The sequence below is a fragment of the Ammodytes marinus genome, assembly GCF_949987685.1.
Source record: "Ammodytes marinus genome assembly, chromosome: 16".
NCBI lineage: Eukaryota > Metazoa > Chordata > Actinopteri > Uranoscopiformes > Ammodytidae > Ammodytes > Ammodytes marinus.
This window is the reverse complement of record NC_137220.1, coordinates 12,379,831-12,405,500: the sequence shown is the minus strand read 5'-3', so window position 1 is coordinate 12,405,500 and position 25,670 is coordinate 12,379,831. Positions and strand designations below refer to the sequence as shown.

At 40.3% G+C, this 25,670-nt stretch overlaps 1 protein-coding gene across 2 annotated transcripts in view; it reads left to right on the top strand.

Moving 5' to 3' along the window:
• asic2 (acid-sensing (proton-gated) ion channel 2) overlaps positions 1–25,670 on the top strand; it is a gene marked incomplete at its 5' end in the record, with an annotated part of 343,558 nt that overhangs the window by 232,572 nt on the left and 85,316 nt on the right. The window lies entirely within an intron of this gene.

Genomic DNA, 25,670 nt, shown 5'->3' with positions numbered 1-25,670 from the left:
GTTGCATTGCATCATGCTGAAACAGCCTTTCTTACTGTCTCTTAGGTTGGTGTTGTCTTTTGGCAAACCTGCTTTAATGACTATGTTTAAGCCTGTAAGGAGCATTCATAGAAAGACGGTATACACACTGTCGAGACGTCCTGTTATAGCTGACTGTTACAAGTTTTCTTTATTTTCACAGAAAAGGATTAGCAAATGTTTTACTGCACAGGGCAATTGTCAAATCACCACCAGAGCTCCTGTGAATTGAATGATTGTACAATAAAAATAACAACTGCATTAGCTTTTACAAAACATTTACAGAGAAAAATGGCACAAGGAGTAGCAATGGTAATACAACAGGCTGGGTATGAGCTTGTGGCTGGGCAAATATCAATTTATTTTTTCCAGTGTGGCGCCTGCCACCCCAAGAGGAGTATACTGCCTCTGTCTGATCACTCTCATGTTTTCTGTTGGTGTGGTTTTGGGCTTAGGGATTTGTGTTCCCGCTCTTCATCATTCACTCCCTTGGCTCGGCCTGCACCATGGCAGGGTGTTTCTATGCGGTCTTTGAATCTTTATTTATTTTTTGTCATCTAATTTGTTCCTTTTTGATCATTGTACTGAGGCCTCAGAGTCGGCGACAGACTGAAGCTTAACTGAGAAATTGCAGATAAATAGCTGTGGTTCAAAGCTTTGTAGGGATGCTGGCTCGACGCTTGTTTGTTTTGTGTGTTTTGATCCTGAGGAGTCCGCTGGCCTCCCCTTTTTTCACGCCTCAAAGTTAGAATTATGAAGATGTTCATCACACCCTACTTTTGGTGCTATTTATAGCCATGCATTCTGCGAGTGCGAAAAATTGCATTTGTACTGTTGGCTGTTGGCTTTTGTTGTTCTTCTGCCTGTCTCTTGCATTTTATTTTTCATTTATAAATTGTTAACCCATGCACAAGAGGTTAAGATAAAACAACATATTTATTAATTAGATGTGACACAAACCCCCCAGAAAAGAAGTGAGCTTACCATTCGTTTGCAGCCTGCCGTCATCTCTGCTTGAGGCTAGGAGCTAGGCTACATTAGCTGCTACAACTGAATCCCGATCAAACTGTGTATCATCTGGTTGCATTTTAGCTAATTTAGGGGCAAGGTTTTGGAATAAAAAAAGAAGATATTTTGGGTCTGCTTCTTCGTTTTTGATCCTTTCCGTGAGTGGGATAAGATACAGATTCCAATCCTAAAGTGGAAGAGTACTGTGTTATTGATGGATACACCATATTCATCAATAGGAAAATATGAAGATCAGACAGACTGACAGATGTTTCTATTTGTTTGAATGTACTGTGAATAGATACACAAGTTGCTTTTCTTCTGTTGCACTTCTGATAGAATAGCTGCTCAAGTCTAGTTTACTGCCGCCAATGGTCAAAACACATGGGATTTACCAAACTCTGGATTATGTATTTAACTATAAAGGAAGATGTCTCTACATGTCTGTCCTTCTAATATCTGGCCAAATATTCATGCGATCACCTTCACACTTGAGGGGTGTGTTGCTGAGGACCCGAGGGAGTACTACTGTGCAGAGTGTGAAATTGTTTGGATCAGCTGTTCTGACGAAAACTGCGATAACCGGGCAACAAAAGGACAAGACTGTGCCGCTGCCATAATTGTTGTTTTCACTGAAATCAGTAGCAATTCTAAGAAAGTGAACAAGGAGAAGCGGTATTACAATGCCTTTTTTCTTTGCTTTTTTTTTGTTAAATAACGCATTCGACTTCTTAAATCTCCAGTTTGTAATGCAATGTCCTCCTCTCTGTTGCTGATTGCCTGTTGAATACCGCATGAGTCCAATTTTGAGAGTTTACCACAGACAATGAAGCAGTTCCCTCCTTTCACTAAAATGCAGTATATGAAATCACATTGGTGTGGTTTTTAATAAGCCTTTTACACGCTCATGGTCAGCAGTTATTGTGCGTACATGATTTAATCAAGTTGTTATTATATTGCGATTATATCCTCCAGCTTTGGTAGGTTAGTTCTGCTCTTTATGGTCCACATACAGATGAGGTGCATTGGCCCATTGCTGTGCAAATTAACTCATTTTTCAGTTTTAAGGCCAAGGTAACTAATTCAGTTGCGTTGACACAATGTTGCAATGAGAACCACCGCTGTTAAGTTTTTAAAATACAGTATGTTGTACACGTGACCTGTTCGATTGGATTTAAGTGTAGTAGCATTTCACCCAAGAGAAGGGATTTTGCGGTATTTGTTATGTGTGTAAGAATTGATCAAGCCTGCAGATGATGAAGGAAATTGTCCTCTGAGAACAGCTACAGTGCAAACTCAACTTAAACAGGCAATCTGTACAATCTCTCTGAGATATCAGTAAATCCAAAGGGTGTGAGACCATGAAGGGCAAGGTTGCCGCAGCAGCCCTGCTCCACAATTACACTGTAAAGCCTCTCAAATTGTGATCCTCAAGTCACTGACATCAGTAATGGTTTATAGATGAATAGAGTCATTTATGTATTCAATTTCAACGTTGAAACGCAGATGTAAAAAAAAACTTAAATAGTCAACAGAAAACAAACATAATTTACGAAAACATGAGGCAATACAAAGAAGAAGAAGAAAATATGTTACTGATTGTTAGATTGACAGTGTGTTGGGTACAGTCAGCCTTTCTTTGCAGGTCAGAGCCATATTTATGCCCCAAGTCCTGCCTGCTTCCTCATTTTGTTCTCCCTTCATAGGAGGCCTGATGCCGTTAACGGGCCCGCGGTGTTTTTTGCTAATCTCATTAGCCTGCTGCTGCAAGTCAGCAAAGACTCCCCGAGGCCTATTCATTATCACTACACTTAGAGCAATGTCACTCTGAGACCAAAAAAGTATGCAACAACCGGATTAAACTGTGGATAGGGAACACACACACATTCACTATAACATGCAAGTAAACTAAAAGTGTATATACTTGTGTTGTGTGTACTTGTGTTGTGTGCACAAATGTGTATATGTGGATGCGTGATGATGTACTGTATAATTTAGAAATCCAGTTGGGAATTTGAAGCTTCATAGTAGTAGAGAATGCTTTGAATTTGCCGAGCAGCGGGTGGTTTGGGTTGGAAAGCGGGGGGAGTGAGACATAATACAGAGAGAAAATTATCCGGTTGGGAATACAACCTCTTGCAGCGGCAGGGTTTCCTCTGCTGAATCCACTGTATCATGTGAATTGGGACTAGTAGAAGGCCGTCTGGCTAATCAATAAATCCATTTGCTTTGTGCTGTAGTTTATGGTGGTCTATTTTGCGCCAACATCTCCAATACTGATACACTCTCAGTCAGGGCATGGCTTGGCCCAAACTTTGAAGTGGGGGGAATAAAAGAGCTGGACTTAGGCGTCAAAGGCCAGGTAAGCCATTCCAACTTTCCACGGCAAAATGTAAGTGATACAATATCAAACCACAGCTCCCTAAGCCTCTCTCTCTCTCTCTCTCTCTCTCTCTCTCTCTCTCTCTGTGGAGCAGTTACACATCTACACCATTTTCCAAGCCCCATCCATGACTAGATAACTGTGCCCGCAATGACAAATTAAAGCAAGTTGGGGAGCAGCACCTAATCACACTCTATAGGCAGCGTGTTAAAAAAGGTGAACCTCCTTTGCCGGGTAATGTATCAACTCTATCTCAAGAGAAATCTCATAACCGCAGAGCCAACAGTAAGGCTGCACTGCTGTTTGACTTGAGCAGGTTTTTGCTCATGTGTTTTTTTGAATTGTGAATCATATGGGGACAAATCCATGTGTAAGATTTAGTGATATTAATGTGTGGACTGTTTTTATGACAGCTGCCGCAGTAATATGTTTAATATTAACAATATATCAAACGTGAAAGGCTTGTGGTTATGAACCCAACGATATGTATCACATGGCTCTGCAGATCCCCCACATCAAGTGTGTTGGTGTATTTTCAACTCATTGTTTGAATGTTGTGGAACAAAACAACCAAGGACTCCTTTGCAAAAGAGATTTTAAAACTCAATGGGAATATGTCCAAGTTAAAATAAAGGTTAATAAAAAAAAACGTTACTGCTTCTCAGCAACCGCAAAGTTCAACTCTGCTCCGCACATAATGGCAAACAAACTGAGAGACTAGCTGGTGAACACAGCGGAGGATTTAGCAACTATAGAGACACATATTTCCCTCAGGAGTGACGAGGAGAGTGAGTGAGGTAGTGTTGATGGCAGTAATTGCTCTGTGTCTGCTGGATGTGTGAATATAAAGCTTGAGATACTTTTCATATCGACTACAAGTGTCCCTGTTGTCTTTGCTGTTATGTATTTTCCAAAGATATTGCTTGGTGTTTAAACTTTAATTGGATATTTTAAAGTACAGAGTTGAAATGGGAAGAGAGAGGGGGGAAGACGTGCAGTAAAAGGACCGGGCCGGAGTTGAACCCGGGTCAACTGCGACATGGACTTTGCCTTAATGGAATGAGCCACTGGGGTGCCCCACATGCAGATATTTATGAAAAGTTTGATACATTTAAAGTAAAGTCATGTGTCATAATGCAGATTAAGAAAATAATCCTTGTTGAATGGAAAAATCACACAATCTTCTGTCATGTCCATCCTGTAAGGCAGTTCAGTTCAGCTTTTAATAATTTTCCTTGAATTACACACCTTTGTTGTGTGTTACCCTCAGTCCTGCACTTGACCAATTTCGAAGCCTTCCCTTTTATACTGTGGCATTTTCAGCGGTAGGGAGAGGCATTGAGATTGATTTTTAACTGCATTCTTGTGTCAAATGTCTTTCAGTCTCACCTCTTATTACCTATAGAGTGATGATCTTTTGACAAAATCCCTGCCAAATGTGAGAGTATAGCTTTGTAATTGGTGCCCACAAAAAAAGGTTAATTGATGAAACAATTGCTGTAATACTATCCATATGTTTCAGAGTTGAAAAAGGAATGCGCAAGTATCGTACATGTTCCCCTGCATTGCTATTCGTACGCTTTCTTCTCAATGATTTATTTTCAGTTACACCTTCTAATTTCAATCTGCAGCTCTAATTATTTGCAGTTTTATTGCTAGCGCTTTGGGGGGGAAAAAGCAAAAAATCGGAAGCACTTGTAGTCTCCCTCCCTCCCCTCTCTTATTTTCCACACATCAACAACACAAATGCAATGAGGAGACTGACAGGATTATTTGCTGAGGGGCCCCATTAAGCCGTCCCCAAAGCCCAGTCAATCTCCACTGAGCCTGGAGGGGGCTGCTGATTGAGCTTTAAGCACATCCATGTAATAATGCAGGTCTCCTCTCACCTCCTCTGCTATTGACCTTTTAATGTAGGATTCTGTAAGGCAAGACCCATAAGCTATTGATCCGACTTGAAATAAACAAGAGTGGGAGTCAGCAGGTGGAGGATGCAGCTCCAACTATAGCAACCTCATTAACTACAGGTGGCCCAGTGCTTACCATGCTACGCACCTCCATCCAATTTCCTCTCCTCAGAACACAAATGGCTCAGGTGGTTATATGAGCTCCAACCTTCAGGATATATTAAATCACCAAAACAGCGCTGTGTCCAAAATTAGTGCATATCACCTCCCAAATCCTCTACCTGTATGAACGGGCATGTTGCTAGCTAGGGTGGGCCCCCTTTGTTTACATACCAGTTTACAGAGCCTAGGCTGTGTATTAACACCAGCTTTCCTTATAGTGCTCATACTCAGGTATAGCGGATTGTGACGAGATATTCACTGATTTTGAAATGAAGTGATTTTGACAACAAATGTTCTCCAGAACCGCTGACTCCACCTGTAATGTGAAGGGGCCACAGCGCTTGCCACAGTGCTACCCCAAAACCAATGTATGCCACCAGCATCCAGTGCACTGTTTGACAGCTCGCCATATAATCGCAAACAATCATTTTAAATTGGCAGTGTAAGGAAAGCCTTGAATGCAGATGGAAAGATTATACATGGTTAGTATTCATAAGGTCATTAGCCATAGGACTTGTATAAGGTTAGTGTTGGAATAGGAAGCTAATGGATGCTGTTCATTTCCATGAATACCATTAGCTGGAGCTGTATGCAATCTCCACCAGGAGGGACATGCATTATAGCTGTGTATGTCACATTAGAATGTTTCTATACAACAAAAGTGATGACGGAGACAGTGTGCAGTATTTGATAAGCGTGCACTGTATTTACAGTGACCTTACGGCAAACCATTCAATGTTGTCTCTCCTGGTTTGTCTGCCTCACACACACAAATAATGTAGATTCAGATATGCACACTTTAACACCCACGGTTTAAATCTACTGTATATTCATTTCATGACCTTAGGGCAACATACACCCACGTACAGTATTATCTCTCTGTATGTTTGATTGTTGTTGAGAGGGGGAGAATTCTAGAAATGGCAATGGATACTGTTTGAGAAACAACACTACAACAATAACACTGTCTCTGAAATTACCCCGGTGTTGCATCAACAATTCACACAGCGAAAGTCAACAACACAAACTAAGCTATCTAGAATTTAAAACATGTAATATTTATTGCAGGGCTGTTGTATTGGATTGCATTACATTGCACTACTCTACCTGTTAAACTTGGTGCATATATAATGTGTAAATACACTGCAGTGAAGAGGAGATCAGCTCTACATCATACACAGTATATATTTGTTTATTGTGAGTGCAGCCTTCTAACCATTTACACTGTCAAATATATCTTTAATTAGATTTACTTTTATTTTACGCTTTAATGTAATTTAATGAGTTAGTCAGCCAGTTTCAAGTAGTTGGTTGTAAATAAATTATCCAACCGATAATTTACATGCAATTAAGTAGAAAAGTTGCAAGCTCATTAGCAAAGTTCCCAGCATGCAATGTGTTGTGCATTGACAGTATGAATCATACATTTAGGTTTGGATTCACTATAATACTTATTTGAAGAAAACTACCCGATATAAATGTGTTTTATACATACTCAAGTCTGTCTTTTTGACTTAAAAATGTATGGAAATCTTTCCAAAAATACAGTAATTTTACACTTCTACAACTGTGCCTTACTCTTTCTGTATAAGAGTAAGTGTGAATGCAGCTGCCAACAGCGAACAATACAATGATTAGCTAGTTCTGGGCATGCTCCATTAGACTTGAAACTGCTATACATGTGCACAACTGTAAATTAAGCCTAACTAGCATCTTCTGTCAACTGAACACCTATTGGATTAATTACTTAAGATGGTCAAACTTTTTTTTTAATTCAAGTAAGTCATTTTGTTTAAAATTATCTAAACTAAAGGTGTAAAGCTGCAAGACGCTTCACACTTTATTCTATTTTTTAAACATAATGTAGTAATTACAGCCTTTCAGTCAGGCCTACAACAAAACACCAGTGCATCACTGTATGTGGACAAGCATTGATAATGGCTTATTTGAATCAAACTAAAATGACGTCCAAACATTTTCCTAAACCTGTCCTGTGCTTGACTGACCTGAGTGTGTACACCTTCACATTAACAGCCTTTTAGATGGAAGCACAGGGACAGGGAGCAGAGCTGGCTGTGTCCACAGGGCTTGTTTGGCGGATCAATCTTCAACAGGCACGGCACTGACACTAATATGGCCTTCCCATCGGGTGAGACTGGCCTTTTCTGAATCTGCTCATAGGTGTCTCTTATCATGTGACAGGGCAGCAATCAGCCTACAGCCATAAACACACCCACACACACACAAGCACACAAACAAGATACGATGAGAGTGTGAAGAAAATGGTGTTGCTTACTTGCTTACTGCAGCAAATTATCTCTTGCACTGTGATGGCACTCTTAACTTCAAAAATACATCTTATCTTGTTTTTTTTTTAATTTTTCTTCTTTTTTTCAGTAAATTGCACTGGATTTAAAGTCTGGTATGAAAAGGTTAATTGCATTGAAAGGCACATGCACATGATTTTATTTGAAGAAAGTTATATGCCATTTTCTAACACATTAGAAACCAAGCCAAGAACATCTATCCAATGTATTACATCCCACGCACTTTCAAGACTTTTGCTTTCACACTCTGAGTTTTTCTTTTAATGCAGTCCCCCACAGTTATTAGAGCTTACATGGTATATACGGCTATTTTAGTCTGCATGCTTTTGACCTTTTCTAGGGCAGCTTCCTTCTTTCTATGTGTCAGGCATATTGCAGTATGGTGATGCGTAGGCCGAAGTCCGCAGGGATTAACAGAGCTCTGAGGATGTTCAGGTCAAACTACAGAAGGCTCAAGTGCCCAGGCCCTGGGCAAAAAGTGCAGATTCAGCCATGTTGTACTGTAGATATGTGCTATGCCGTTTGAATCTCCCCTAGCTAGCATCCTCCTCATCACTCTCGGTTCCCTGATGCACCTTTGTTTCTGGCATGCATTGCAACAGCCATCTGATTTGATCAAAGCCTTTTGGACGAGAATGGTGCAGGTGTCAGCCTCCTCAGCTGTGTGCAGCAAAACGAAACAGCCATTTTCATCTTATTCTTTTTAAGCTTTTTTTTATCGTATTATTGCATGTAATGCTGCCACTATATCATCCAGGAAATGTGCCTGCAGGCAACATTTTTATGGTTTCTGACGCTGTCTTACGCGCCGCTAGTTTTCCTTTCTGAACTTCAGATCGGGAAAGAGTTTCAAGGTGAGACACACGAGATTGCAGCCAAAACCGCTCGCCCCTTTCAGTTACCGCTGCCTTTGTGCCTTTCAGCAAACACTTAATCCCCAGCTCCTTCAGTCATTTTTATGGATGTTTAGCTCAGGTGTGTGTGTTCTTGTGTGTGTGTGTGTGTGTGTGTGTGTGTGTGTGTGTGTGTGTGTGTGTGTGTGTGTGTGTGTGTGTGTGTGTGTGTGTGTGTGTGTGTGTGTGTGTGTGTGTGTGTGTGTGTGTGTGTGTGTGTGTGTGTGTGTGTGTGTGTGTGTGTGTGTGTGTGTGTGTGTGTGTGTGTGTGTGTGTGTGTGTGTTTGTGTGTTTGACAATGTGTGAGCATGTTTTCAACTTTCTCCAATGTGTTTGAATACAGACAGAAAGTGAAGCAGAGGCAAATATAAACAGACTTAAAATGGCGAGTAGATGTTTGTTCTCGCTTGAATCTCACAAGACTTTGAAGAAGGCGTCAGCAGAAGAATACAAGTGTACTGTATTCTCCAGATACTCTGTTTAAATGGTGTGAATCTTTAATGAAACATACTGCTTTAACTAGCACATACTGCCGCTCCCATACCGTCACACACACACTAGACACTGCACAAACACGTCCATGTTTCCCACATAGACCTTCAGTCTTGTTCTGAATTCCCTGTGACCTTTTCTACCCTCCATGGTTGTGTTGAACTGGCTACTTTTGATGGCTGACTCAATCCATATTTTATAGCTTTTTCCACATGTCAGCAGCTCACTATTGGAATCTCACCTCGTCCGTTGGATCCACCAGCTGTAGCAGCATAAGGAATTACATACAGGAAAGTGTGTGTGTGATATGAATTGAAAATACCTGTAAGTGTGCATTTAATCATCTTACACGCCATAATAATTTAGATTCACTTGAAATTAACCCCGAACATGTCTCCCTGTGCGCTTTATCACCCAGGGGGGATTACAGCAAACCTTACGTTTTTTATCCCCGAGGCTGAAAGAACTGCATCTCGTTCTTAGGGGAGGCTCAGAGGACAGGAGAGGGCTTTGGGATAAGTCGAGAGGGAAAAAGGTAAACATTGAGAAAAAGAAGTGCTAGAGAACAACATAGCAGCCTGCCAGATTTAACCCAAACACAATCGAAAAAAGAGAGAAAGCTTTCTGAGAACATGAGGTTCCGTCAAAAATATACTTGGAATGTCTTTTCGTTGTTGTTATTGCCTCCTTTTTCAGACGTGAATGAACGCCATGAATAATGGAAACACGAGGAGAACATTCACAGCAATTCATCCTCTCCCTACTTGACAGCACAATTTTATTCAGCTTTATATGCTCACTATGTACTTGTATTTATAAATATATAAATAAATGAATAATTTCCATTGTTAACATCTAGAGGGGGGCTGGGTTTTGGAATATTCATCGCTCCAAATTGTCAAACAAACTTAATTACTGAGAAACCATCTTGAACTCCTTGTTCATCTTTGCTATTTGCTATTGTGTGTACTGTACTGTACTCTGTGTGTGTGTGTGTGTGTGTGTGTGTGTGTGTGTGTGTGTGTGTGTGTGTGTGTGTGTGTGTGTGTGTGTGTGTGTGTGTGTGTGTGTGTGTGTGTGTGTGTGTGTGTGTGTGTGTGTGTGTGTGTGTGTGTGTGTGTGTGTGTGTGTGTGTGTGTGTGTAATACCAGTACATTGTGCTGGTATTATAGGGGCGTAGTCAGTCTGTGGAGAGTAGAAAAATAATCTAATACTTAATAAATGTATTGAATAAAACACTTGAGCATGAGTAAAAGAAAACCAATACAAAGGTAGGATCTTTATCTCTGTTTGAAAAACCCTTTCACTGACTGAGTGAATGGCAAAATAAGGACATTAAGTGACACATGAGACAATAACCAGTCTATACTCTGTCAATGCTTCACTGCACAATAGCCCATCTCAGCACGTCATATTCGCACAGATGGCACCACAGGCTATACAATATACCTGTTATATATATATATATATATATATATATATATATATATATATATTTATAGTGTTAAGCACTGTAACCATCCAGAGCAGAGAAGAAAAGAAAAACATCTTTCCTTGCACCAAGAGGCACAAGGCAAAGCGCACAGTTAAATCACTGCAAATAACAATCACTCCGACAAAACAATCAATACGGACTGAGTGGTATAAAAAAAAGGAATCCAGCAGATTTGAGCAAATAAAGAGCTTTGGGAGTTAATAGACAATTAAAATAGCTGTTATAAGCATTAAAGTAAGCTCCCTTATAAATAAAACATATTAAGATATAAGTGGAAAGAATAGGTATAAAGAAATGGTGTGTTGTGATTTGCCATTTCGGTAGACTTTAAGAACAAGTATCACTGTGACCATTCTAGAGAATTGCAGATTAATGTGATATCCAGGAAGTCATATTATAGATTACTCCTAACTACCAATGTAACTGTTGCCACAGTATAGCACATTGACCATACACGATCCAGCCGTATACTAGGTTTTGTCAAGACCTTGTTGTTTCAAAGCCGTGCTTTATTTCCCTTGTGCTATGATGTGGTGACACAGTGACAAGCCTTTAGGCTATCATACAAATCCCCATTTATATCTTATCATCATCTCACCCAAGCTACAATTTTTGGAAATGAAAATAAAGTTGAATGTGCCTTGAGTGTTTATTGTCTCATTTAATAACTCTTATTTAACCTTCCCCCTGTGTTAACTTTCTGCTACCATCCATGGTGTTAGCGGGTCGGTTTCGACCCGTGTCTGAAATCAGCTGTAAAAAACACTAAAAACATTTATCTATCATCCAGTTTGTTTCTCATCTCTTGGTTACCTTGTTAGGCTTCCTTATCCATGAAAATATTGTTTATTATATTTTTGGTGTAGGAGGCTGGGCCTTTTTTTTGTCAGTATGCGCCTAAATTTCAACAAAAAAAATTGTAAAATTAACCTCAAGAGAATCATATAAATAAATATTTGGTTGTTGTGCTACCTGATTATTACTGAGGGGTATGAGAACACATTTCTTAACTAAATTTGTTTTATTTATTTTTTCATATTAATATCATTGACCTTTTTCACTTCTATGGTGTTACCGGTCAATTACGACCCATATATATTCATTTCAGAAAACAGCAAAACAACTTTTATTTCAGCATTATACAAACACACAATGAAAACCAGAACAAGTCACAACACAAAATATAGATTTGTAAGGTCAAATAAACAACAACCAATCAACAAATCAAACCAATCGAAATCAATTACTAGTTCCAAAACTAGTAAAAAAAACTGAGTAAAAGTCTCTGTGTGCATATGTTTGGTTGTGTGTTCAGATGTGTGGCAAAGAGCAACACTTTCAGTGTTCTTTGCAGAGATATGTCTTGCAGGTAAAGCACAATACTTTTATCTTTCTGTCCTTAGTGCTTCGGCAGACCTGACACCTCTTATTTTTCGAATCAGGTGGCCATTTTCACCAAAAACATGATCCAGAACTTGGCTCACTGTATATCTCCTCCTTTTTAGAATACTGCAAATAGGAGATGTGCACTCTGCAAGTCACTAACTCTATACTGAATTGACCTCACATGTCTGGATATGCCCGTCTGTTAGTTTCGCTTTTATGCAGGTATAAGGGCTAAACAAGTCAAAATGAGAACCTCCCCAGAGCTCACATGATTGGGAGAGGAGCTGACTGTCATTGTGTTGGCTGACAGTGCACTTAAGATTTCAGTTTTGGCTCTAGTTATTGTTTATTACATCTTATTCTATAACCGGGTCGAAAACGACCCTAACACCACCAGTGTTATAATTTCCACCAGAGCATTTTATAATTAAGTGAAACATTTTATTTTTTATTTTTTTTGTCGAAATAGAGGTTCCTGACAAAGTCAAGAAATCTTGATGCAATAAAAAAAATGTAAGTGGTTCTTTAATGCATTTGAAATCCAAAACGGGTCGCTGGCGACCCTAACACGAGAGGAAGGTTAAACATGTAGTCTCATTAGAACACAATCTCATTTTCAAGAAAGACCTGAGAACAAAGAACATTTTGAATCAGAAAACTATAAAACCAGTACATAAAAACAGTATGTTAAAAGACAGAAAACGAGCAATCAAGCAACAAACATAACAATTTGTTATTTGTTATTTTCCTACTCTGTGTGACTCAGACCATAGCCCATCTGTTTCTACTGTAGATGCCAATCGTTTAAAGGCTCAGTAGTTATATAATACAGCTGGCTACTGTAGTTTTTGAAAACCAACTGAAATTGAAGAAAAAACTGAATTTGTTTGGAACTATCATTAAATCAATTCACACTACTGTGTGTGTGTGTGTGTGTGTGTTCATGGTAATGAAGGAACAGTGAAACAATGTGGCTCATTGATGTGTTTTTAATTGACTTAAACAACAATGGGCTTTGATACACAGACACAATTAATTTGTACTATAACAGTGAATCTTTATTGATGAATGACATCACATGATTACCCCTGTATGTCCACGAGTACAATCAACTTTTTTGAGTGGAATTTCTTTTCAAACTGAGCCGTCGAAACTGGTATTAAAATCAGACCCAAGTTGGAAAAATTGCAGTCATCTTTTGATAGTTTGTTTTTGTACATGTATGTGAGCGTGTACCCCTTCATTTACATACATTGAAAGTTTGTTTTGATGTTAAAATGTTCATATTGAAAGCTTTTTCTCAAAAATCCCTAATAAGCTTTGCAGTAATGTAAATGTTCTCCCACAATGCCCTCCTAAGTAAAGGAGACCTGGGCCTCTCTTACCAAAAAGTTATTTTCCCTACGGTGTCTAGGCAGCGCTTACCATTTGAATAAGTGAAATAGGAGCCACAATGTTCTTGCGAATGACATTTCCAAGGTAAATGGCAGTGGTTGACACTAACGCTTGCCCGCTTGCCCGGGGCAAGTGAAAATAATGTTCGGGCAAGTTGATATTGCTTTTTGGTTGCCCGACCGGGCAAGTGGATTTTAGATGAGTTGTCAGTAGTCTAAGCTATTTATTCATGTGTTTTAGAGTCCGCAAAAAATGTTTTCCCCGCTAACTCACACAAAATAGATTGGCTATATTTACTATTGAGCAGCTGCGCGCGGCAGCCAGCAGCATCACGCTCTCTCGCTCTCTCTCTCTCCCTCTCACACACACACACACACACACACACAACAGCCTACGTGCGCGCAGTTTCGCTGTCTACGTTCCGAAAGCCGGCTATATTAGGCTACGGACCTGGTTCCGCTATATTCAAACCCCAGAAATCAATAACGTTTGAGCTTATCGATGCCGCTATGGAGTCCAGTAGGTCACATGATGTAATTTTAAATATCGAGTCGGGTCATCTTCAACTAATTAGGCCTACTTTGGCGAATTATTCCATCAGTGGTCTGAATCATAGACTGTACAAGTGTTGTACCTTCGACTGTCTTGAAGAAACTCCTTCAACCCGCTTCAACTCTGTCTCCAAAAAAAATAAAAAATAAAAAATCTGTCCGCTGAGTCGCTGCCGCTGCAGACCATGCTGCAGACGGGCTCGGCACCGTCTCATCATTCATTCAAAGCAGCGGTGATCAACAAACGCAAACGAGAGACTGTGTAGCAAGTCCCGCAGTTAAAAAATTTGATAGTTTTTAAATCCATATTAAAATCTCAACCCGGTATCACGCCGAGGCGTGTAATAGACACGCATGGACCGGCGTGTCTATTACACGCCTTGCCTGACCAGGGCGTGCGAGTTACACGCGCACCTCCCGCCCGTCTAAATGAACGCAGGAATAGCACCAACAGGGGCCGACATGTTCTCCCAGCATTTCAATACTATCCAGCTGCAGCCCCGCAGACAAACACCCTGGCGTGGGTGGTTAGGGTTAGGGCAAGGGGACAGGGAGAGGTTAGAATATAGATAGAACATTGACGGAACACCGCGGCGGCCATCTTGACTACGGGAGGTGCGCGAGTACATTGACGGAACACCGCGGCGGCCATCTTGACTACGGGAGGTGCGCGTATAACTCACACGCCCTGGTCAGGCAAGGCGTGTAATAGACACGCCGGTCCATGCGTGTCTATCTCACGCCTCGGCGTGAGATCGGGTTGTAAAATCTGTAGGATAAGAACTAGTTGGCTTTAAAAAAAAATCGTAAACCGTTCAAATGTGATGTGTTCAGGTCGGCTCAGTAAAATTATTATTAGGCACAGATCAATAAAATGACATCATGATGTGTTCAAATGTAACATCAAGAAAAAAAGAAATTTAAGTTTTTCGTGAGAAGCTTGAATAATACAGTTTGGGTGAAAAACTTGTTTCCCCAGCAATATAAAATTATTAGTAGGCCTAAATATGGAATTATGACCTGTTTAAAGTCCTATCCTAGCTCTTCTAATCTTATAAGCAATTAAAGCAATAATACCAGTTCTCTTTTAACAAAATAATAGAAAAGTATCGATAAAGATTTGGATTGTGGAGTCTTTATAATGGTATCAATATGAATAGAAATGAATGATCCCCCTCCCTACTTACAGTATAACTGGGCAATAGCTTTAACATGGTGGACTTTAATCATTTTATGGCAGACTATCACTTTTTCGCACAATGTGACCGTTTTAAATAAGTAAAATAAGCTTCAGCTTGACTCTGAGCTAGACTGAGTTTTCTGAGACCCCCAAAACCAGGCCAGGAGCATGGCAAAAAGAGGCCCTTTGACGATGCTGCAGCAGGACCAAGCGCTTGGTGTAGTGTGATGTCATGATATCTAGGCTTATATGAATTGTTGTTGGTTGTATGTGGTCAGGATGAGACTAGTAAGCTGTGTTTGCATTTAAGAGATACGGTTCGCTAAAATGTATAATTTAATTAGCCTATATATATCATTGTTTAACAGTTTTTTTGGGAAAGTGAACACAACATTTGGGCAAGTAAAACATTACCTGTACTTGCCCTATGGGCAAGTGCTTTTGAAACCTTAGTGTCAACCCCTGAATGGAGATCTGTAGAGGTTGAACGATGGAGCATATTGGCATAAGGGCCCCTCAGAAACTCATCAGAATTACAGTTCACGTCCCTCTGGCATTATTGGCACAGGTGGCGCTGGCTCATTACTAAAATCCCTATGGTCCATCTTTCATGGGCAAAGGCAAACTATGGACTCCCCATTTGCACATCCCCTGCTGCACCGTGCAGTATGTGTGTGGGTCAGGACATGTGTGGGAGTCTGCTACAAAGAAACAGCAAAGCAGAATCGAGAATGTATTTTTATTGAATTTTCTGTATTGAGAAATCTGAACTTTCCGCTCATTAGGACCGGCAAAAGTAACACTGGCTAAATAGACATCCATTGTCGCAAATCCCAGAGGGAGATGTATGCGATGTATGAGATGTATTCTCACTCTGACTCACTTTTGCAGAGATATGCTCATGGCAAAGAAAGGTCCACCATTAGCTATGGGTACATTCATACATTCTTTACACAATATAACACAGGAGCCTGCATAATGTACAAGGTACATGCATATAAATGCATGGCAAATAGGAAAATCCATCCAACCATGTTACAGAAACAGAGACAAGTTGTCATTGACATTCCTTAGAGTGTTATAAGACATTCTTTCCTACATGCTATATAGGGCTGGTAGGTTAGCAGCACAGAATGTATTCTTCACAGGGTTCTGACTGCATTTCTCATATCATTACCGTCTTCAACAGATGGCTTCGGGACATTTTTTTTTATCTTCATCAGCAGCAGAACACAAAGACTTCTGGGTTTTCGACACGTACCCAGATGATAAATTGGTAACACAGGGCTGGCGGACACATCCACATCATCAGCATAAAAACATTTTAAAATGAAAATACATTCCTCCCCCTCCTCTCACCCAACACCAGGTAGTAGTCAGTTTATGTTTCCAGTCTTTAAAACATACATGGAGGCTTGACTAAGCCCAGCAACTCGGCAGAACCATTCAGGGAGGTAAGGCATGATAAGCAAAATGGTGTGTGTCTTTGAGTCAATTGAGGCTTCATTAACATACCTCTCCAAATTAAATGTAGATCACAGTAAAAGCACACAGCATTGGTGTAAGAGGCAGTTTAGTTTTCTTTGTAAGCCCATACACCATGCAGTGGTGTCTGAGCCCATATCATTGCGAGGTGTGGCCCATAGACACTTCAGGATACACAACTGTATTATGTTTTAGTGTTGCCATGGGTCAGAGTTCCAGAAAAATCCAATTTCATCAAATTTTCTCCCCTGAATTGGCACATCCCAGCCACTACATTGACCGGCAGCTGCATCTGTAAAATCAGCGTTTGGCAACAAATAACAGAACCCCTACGTGCACGATGTGGCTGGTCTGCAAAACCAATTTACTCAATCACCTCCTCACAGTGAACAATTCGGTCCTACATAAACACATAACATTTAAAAAGCTTTTTTTTTTTTTAGATATCTGTATTTGAATTTGTGTCTGTGCTTTTCTCACTGGTTTAAAGTGGGTTGGGTTGGGAGGGGTGAGGTGAGGTAACATACTTCTGTGAACAAATAAGGATCTACAAACATTTAAATCAAAATCTGGTGATAGGTGGGTGGGGTGTTTGCTTAAGTTGCTAAATTTATTAATTAATGAACATGAACCACACCCTAACTGTACTTTTTAGCTCAGATTAGCTGAATTTGACAGGTTTCATAATGATACATACTAGGTTTTATTCCTTAAACTTAAATTTAAGTGAACTTAGTGATGGATATTTATCATTAAAAACATGCAATAACTTGTCTGGTGACTTAGGAGCAGCAGAAAGAAGTTGTGTCTTATATGCATCACATTTTCCCATTTTTTTGTGGCAATGTTGTATGTATTGTCCCTGTCAAATAAACATTAAAATAAAAATAAATATGGCAAACTTGTTTGCGAAAAATTATTTTGGAATTGTGTTGCAAGCTATCTGAATGAAATCCAATATTCACTATATTTTATCAATTTGTTTTGGCTTCCACCTACTGAACAAGGAACACCTCCTTCAACTAAAACAAAACGACAAATTCAATTCCCCAGTGTGTGCCATTAACAAAGGCCAGTGTAAACCCAGTTTGAGTGATTGGTAATCAACTGCTTTGGTTCCTGTAGCATATGGAATGTTTGCACCACTATTCCCTTCCTTCACTCAATTTTTTCAAACCTTCGTCCTTCTTCCACCTTCTTTTCTTCCCCAGAGACATTGTGATTTGGAGATAGAACGGGCGGTCCTGACAGCAGTGTTAAGACAAGGCCACGCTGTTCTTCTGAAGGACAGGTTCCCTCTGGCCCCTGGGGGACTTGCCTGGTTAGGGGACAGGGAAAGGATGTGCTGGAGTCATCCGTGATGCTGATGACAGCTTTTTAAACACCTTTACTGAATACAGTGAGAGACAGAAAGAGTTGAACTTCCAAAGCAGAAGTCAGGCGAGTTTTAGGATTACGCTGAGTTGACCCAATGTTACGGCTCTCGCCTTGTTTTATCTCCTCCTCTTCCCTCACTTCACTCTCTCTCTCTAGCAGGTGTCCTGAGTCAGCCTGATTAGGGGGCCCGTGCTCCGGCGGAGCTTATAGGCGTGGCCTGGGCGGCAGGCTCACTCTCTGACTGACGGCGGACGGCTCGGCTGGTGACCTGCTGCGTTTTCCTGTTGTTTCTTTAGTGTTATGGTTTAGTTAATGGGGGGCTGAAAGGTGGTGTTATTTTACTTTGATCGTAGTTTTAGAGGGGCAGGGGTATAGGTTAGTTGGAGGAAGACCTGGGCAATACTGTAGTCCAACTGTGGCTGCCCCAGGCTTCCTCCCGTTTACCCTTTTTCTTTTGCAGCCTCCGGATTGAGTTGAGTTGTGGGATTGGTTTAATAAATTACATTATGGTTTAAACGTTGATTCATGGTTTCGTCTGGGTTCATTTCATGTTTACAGGCCGGCTAACGAGCCTGGTATGGCCGGTTGTAACACCCAACAATATCCAAAGTTTCACTATCCCCTTTCATACATGAGCTCTGAACACATCAGGACTTTGTCAATGTGGGATGTGTTATGCTAGAAGTAGTCCGGGGTTAGGAACTCACAGATCTCTTCTTCTCTCCAGTTTTCAGACATTTTCGTTGATGTCAGACATTTGTATTTCTCCGGTCTTCGGTATGCCCACCCCCTGCTCCCAAAATTTTTCACATGAGAGTTAGATATGTTTTGTTCACACACAACTCATATGGGAAAACTCACCCGGTCACAGTGCATGTTTGAAAGGGGCTACTGTAATCATCGATGACCAGGGGAAAGATTCACCTTTTCGAAGTCAAGCGTGCAAAACTTAAAATCTCCCTCTGCCAAGTTACCATCAGCAATATGAAAACCCTCTCCAGATTCATGTTCTGTCGGCTTCACTTTGCTGAGCTTTGTGATGTTGCCAGTGGAGACGCACCGTGTCATGCTGAGTAATGCACCTGCCCGTGGTGGTTCAGATTGTTCTGGTATGAGTGCTTCCCTCCTGAGGACGGCCATTTTCTCCCTGGCTCAGTCTCTCAAAATATTCTGCTGCACCGTTCTGCCAGTTGCCAAGACATCATGGGTTATCAGCTCTTCGTGGGTCTCTGTAGACGGCTCGAGGTTTGACTTGAATTATTATAGGCGAGGGGCGGAGGGTACTAATGGTTGATGAAAACACATGGTTTAATATGCATGCTAGGATGCTGCAGTTAGTTCCAAATTGCTCCTTCCTTCTCATTTCTCTTCCCCTGGTCTTTGAAATAAATGGTCTAGGTCGAGGGATTAAAAGGGTCGTCACATGAAGTCCTACCCAGAGCTAATAAAGCACAGAATGATAACATAGGCTTTATTTCATAGCTCCTTCAGCAGGTGGCTGCTTTGACGTTTCATCATTTGCTAAAATCGGGATTGCATTTAAGACTGATACTTGTGAAGCGAGAGCTGATGCTGTGTGACTAACAGAAGATTAAGTTAGCAAAAGTATCTGAGTTAAAACCTTGTCCTTTGTCTCCCTTTTTCATACCTAAAAGTAGAGTAAGATAAGTAAGTTAAGTATTTGCCTTTACTGTTTTGGTCTTTTTGTGTACAATGACAGATCTTTTGATTTATGACATTTATATTTTGAAAATACCTTTGTTTCTTCACCATTAAGAATAATGAAAGAAATAGTCATCGTATTTCCATATTGATCTATTGTGTTTGAATTCAATTCCTCTTAATATTTGAGATTGGAAACTCATCCCAAAGGTGGGAAGAAAATACAAATTATGAATTTAAAGTATGCGCGATTAAAAGTATTTCCTCTGCTGTACATTGGTCTTGTGTATTGTGCCTGGTAACGACAAAGCACTTATATTTGTTTATCAACTGCTTACAAATTCAATTTTTAATTCAATTTGTGTTTCATCGTGCCACTGGAGACATGTGCTGTACTAAAAGTTGTTTTCTGCCTGATAATTAGTGGAGAAAGAAATGACACTTACTTGCAGTCGGTAATGAAGCAGATGCAAAACACCTTGTCAGAAAGCCTCGACAACTGTTGGTTACGTTCCCCTCCCATCTTTAATGACTTGATCAAAGCAGATGCTCTAATTGAAAGTGTCATCTGTTATCTGTCCCATGTCTCATATGAAAGTTGCATGCTTTCAGAGGAATAACTCCTCTATTTTCCAGAGTCTTATAGCCAGGCGTGTAGCAGCCTGTGCATTGGATCCAGCTTCTACCCTGTTAAGGCTGGCTTCACACACCTTTGCCCTCTTTTGGTTTTCAATTCTACAACGTATGTGTCTGGTAATTTTTCTCATATTGCACCTTTGTCTCTTTCCCTCTTGTCTGTCAGCTAGCGTTAGCATCACGAATGGTCGGCGTGTTTCTCAGCTGTGAGCTCATGACAGGTGGTACTTTGTCAGTACTGTCCAAACATCAAAGAATCCCCCCCGGCTTAACTATCATTGTGCCTGTGGTGCAGTGGGGTAGGGCATCTATTCGACTTCACAGCGGGCCTGTTGTGTTTTGTTTCCGGGCAATCTTGGTGCGCTAAGCCACTGTCCTCACCAAAGCCTCTCGGGACCACATCCGAGTGATCAGAGAGGAACTTTGCTGTCAAATCTGTCCCCCTCCTGTTGGTTGCTGGGCTGATCCAACGTGTGTGGGTGCTGGCATGGTGTTGAGAGAGAGAGAGAGAGAGAGAGAAAGAGAGAGAGAGAGAAAGAGAGAGAGAGAGAGAGAGAGAGAGAGAGAGAGAGAGAGAGAGAGAAGGTGTTAGGGTGCTTTGCCAGATGCATTCATGTGTCATGTGTACATTGCCGTCCATATTTTCTTTTTATTATAACAGGCCACTACCCTTAAGAGTTTCATCCATTCTAGATGGGTCAGCATCGCCTCACAAGTACTAGTTACATCCAATGAAGACATCTATTTGCCCAAGTAGTTTGTCTTTATTTTGCGAGGTAGAAAGTGAGAGAGTTGGGGTTGAGTTGGTGGGCGTGTAACACGTCCAGGAGATCAAAGTTCACCTTCCAACACTTAACAGCAATTAGCATTTGCCTTTTCTATTAACCATTACCATGCTCAGTTCGTAACCTTGGAAGTATAATTATTTCACAACATATGCTAAATAGCTTTTTGGCAGAGTTAAAAGAGAATTGTAATACCACTCTTATTTCTAACCCCTCATTATGTGGCTACAGCCAGACAATTAGCTTATAGCTTGGATTGTAAAAAGAGAAAAAAACACATACTGTAGCTGATGTTATCTTAAGATAACAAAATCCACCAATCAGCACCTCAGCAGAAGCTCACAATTTTTTGGTTTAATCCACACAAACTCCTTGCTGAAAAAATGTCCTTTGTGCAGGCCGTTACGTGCCAGACCTCTCTCAGTTGCCTGTATATATAAGCTACATCCAGCTAAAGTTAATGCCGTCTAATAAGCTACAACTGTCTTGGCAACAAATTATACTTTCAGCATGTCGTGCATTTGAACAGTACTGCAGTATACAGAAAGGTGGTTATGGTTTTTAACCTAACTTAATTGAAATAAGTGCTCCTTTTTCAAACAGATGGACTCACCAAGACAACTTTGTTTTTTATTAGTTCATCCTGAAAAAAGCAAAAAGTGTAATCCCACCTGACAGAGCTAAGGGTATTCAGACAACTACTGTATGCATCAATGGAAGTGAATGAGAGGCAGAGAAACTAATAAAGGTTGTACAAAGTGTATGGTGAGCTGTGCAAGCCAAGTCCTAAAGTGGGAACTGAATGGAGCACAAACCATTTTAACTTTTTGATTCCCTCAACTAAATGTTTTGGCCTCCATCTTTGACAGTGGTTGCCCCCTTCAAGATATTTGAATAGCAAAGATATATTTCATATTTTATCTAATGTGGTATTACAGTCTCATAGGATTGGTTGGTATACTCTAACAATGGTCTAACTCTGCACTGTTCTTTGTTAGTCTGCTTAACTCGAGGGGACAGTATTTTTGCATATTACAATATTGCAGACGTCATTAGACGAAGTGAATACATAACTGAATTGCTAAATATTATTTCCTTATTCATTTAGTCATGGTTAATACATTCAGCAGATGTCAGCAGTTGACAAGGTGCTCTGCTCGTTAATACTCACAAAGGTTGAGCGTAAACGCCTGAGGACCTACCCCATTTATTAGTTATGCTTTGTGATGTGGCAGGAAGAGTGCGCTGGTAAATAATTCAGTGTGGGTTGAAAATGGAGAAGGAAAACTTTTGCACATGTGAAAGAATACAATACTCAACATACGCTGTGTGGTATGTGATTGGTAACCGCTACACAAATCTCATAACGACAAAATCATTATTTGAAAAAAAAAAAAAAAAGTTTGGGTACAGATCTTTTCTCTTTATTCCTAAAAATATTTGCTCTTCTTTACATAAACAAGTGTCTGTTAAAGGTGGAGTCAGAGATCATGAGGAAATATTCACTGATTTTTACAAAAAAAAATATTTTGACAACAAGGGTTCTCCAGAATTGCTTAGCCCACCTTTAAACTATTTGGGGCATTCCTCATATTGAGCTTTTTGACCCCTTGTTGTATTGTGTCATCAACATGTTATTATATTTTTTTATGTTTATTTACATAATGTCAATATTTGCACCTCTTTTTCATCACATGTGCTGTATGTTGTCGTGTCACCTCATTCAAATTGCACAGTATTACGAGCCACTGCAAGTTGCTTCAAAAGCACATTAATCAGTGTTTGTTCACAAATTGAATCAGTTTGAAGAATGAGACTATGATTTTAATATGATTAACGCAGTGCAATCCCACGTGTGCCCATACTGTATGTATATGTGGTAGTTTGGCTCAGGCACTGCTAGCAAGAGACGTGTGTTGCATAACAATTAGAGTGTGAAATTTTTGCATCACGATCCGTCTTTTGCTCAGATAGAATCATACATTTTGTGTTGGATGACAGATATTTTAAACATTTTCAAAATGATCTGAATTGGAAAAGAGCTTGAGACATAAAATGATTTTGAATGCACTTAAAATGATCTCCATGCATCTGTAAGCAGAGCATGCATTATCATTGGTGAAACGCGATGGAAGGCTTAATCATTTTTGGATAGTGGTGTTTTTTTTATGACCATCAATGCAGACAAGGTGGGGGAATCCATCTCCATAACTCTTAGCGAAAGCCTGCCTTCTTGTCTCGCCTAGCCTTATTAACAAGACACATGGAAGTCACGCCGACACTGTGGCGTGTGTATAGACGTTCATCACGGTAAACAACCCACTCTCTCCATGTTGATTACTGCTATAACTTATATCCACTGTTCCGGATGCAGATGCAGGGCTTTCACTCATCTGTTCAACCGACCTGTGCTATAGCTCTCATCCACGACGAAGCACCATGAAGCCGAATGGCCCAGATAACTCCCTTTTATTCAGCCGGGGAAATAGCGGCCATTATGTTTCTCCTTTTATGATCCTGTTCCCAGAGTATCGCTGTGGGAGACAACGACGACGTCGACAGGCACCAAGTTGCAGACTTGCTTTTCAGCCACCTGCCATTCCCCCCCCCCCAACAAATCCACTTCTAATTAGCCAAACGTTAAGATTGGCTTGAACACAGCAGGGACCATAACTCTCATTTATCAGCTTAAACATGACTTGCATAAATCTCCCCAGAGATTAAATACACCCTTAATCACACAGCACAGCATTTGTTGACTAGCCATTCTTGTGGATTTTACAAGCAAACGACTACTTGAAGTGGCTTAGTGTTATGCGCCGTGCATCATAACTGCCAATACACTGAAGAGCAAAATAACTATGGAGGGTTTCTCGAATATCAATGCAGAGCGATTTTTTTTTTGCCCATTCAGCTCAACATGCTACACTTCATGGACAAACATTTCCATCCTTTTTTATAGACGGCTAACACGATGCTTCAAGGTTGAATCAATAGACTGCAACCAACTGTCCTTGTTATGCATGCAGCAACTTGTTGTGTGATCCTATCTATGGGAAGTATCAAACGTCCCGTGGTTATTTACAACACGTATCATGTCCAGCTTTGCAAGCTCATAAACAACATCATGAACACTGGGCCAAAGCATACAATGCATACTATTTTACAGATTAACGATCATAATGATTGTTTGCCAATAATGGCTATGAGTCGTAGGGATGGGTTGCAATGATTAACTTGTCTTGGACATGCGAGGATTTCTTGATAATTTAAATTGATTCGGTGAAACAAGCAACCATTCAATGAGGAAATATTAATTAATATTTATATTCAATTATATTCAAGAACATCAACTTAGACCTTTTTACAAAGGATGTCTGCCGAAAATCTTTTTCAAATCAAATTAAAAACAGTCTTATAAACACACAGAGGATGTGCATTTACGCATAAACTGGATCTGTTAATTTTTAATTTCACAAAGGTGTTTATTAAGAACATCACAAGCATCTGATGAGTTTATCAGCTTTAATCCAGTCAACTGATTTGATTGGATAATTCTAGTTGAACATAGACCCCTTCACTTACTGTGGATGCTCAGAGACAAGGTGCACCGTATGATTTATTTCCCTGCCTCTAAGAAGTTAAGTGGCTTCCGAAGTTTTCAGCTTTATCTCATGCAGCTGAGAACGTCTTTCCATTTATCTGAATCCCATTTTAGAAAACTTCACAGCATCTTTATCACTTTTATGCCGCCCGTTATTTTTACTGCTCTGCTTCACAACAGGCAGAATATTTCTGTTTTGGGCCTGTCAGTCTTGTTTATTATTGCCGGATTTGTTCACGGATTATCTGGGAAACCCAATGACCTTCGCACAGCAGTAATCTTGAATCGTATGCATTATAAAGCCATTCAAATCAAATACCCATTTCATTTCGGATCATCTGTTTTGTGGTGTGTGGTAAAGCTGCAGTTCTACCTACAGGTGCTGTCTAATATGTTGCTTTAAAATTATATGTTTCTTCGTCTGTCCCTCTGCAATTCTGACCTGCAGAGCTCTGTCCTTTGTCTCAATCAAGGCTGGACTTGTAGTGCTATGTTCCTGCCAAGTTGGAAGGCAGAGCCAAAAACCTTTTGTTATTGCCCTCTCTTGTTCTCTCTGCTTGCATTTTTTTTTGATCTTCCAAAATATGTCTTCCTTTTTGAAAAACAGTTGCATGGTGCTGCTGGTAGCATCTCAGTTGGTGCTCAAGGTTATTTTCAGTTGTGATAATAGGTAAATGATCACCACATCCCTAGATCCGACATGCCCATACATTTGCTGCGTTTGCGAAAGTTCAAAAAAGGGTCAGCAGGCCGTTAAAACCAAGGCAGTAGAGCGAAGAAAAATTTTGAAAAGTGTTAAACAAAATATATATCTATGATTCACACAGTGAACTTAGGAAGAGAGGAAGTCGGTGAGTGACTTGTGGATGCAACTTGCGTAGCCTGAGCTCATAGCAGCATAGTTCTGATATCCACTGCTGCTGA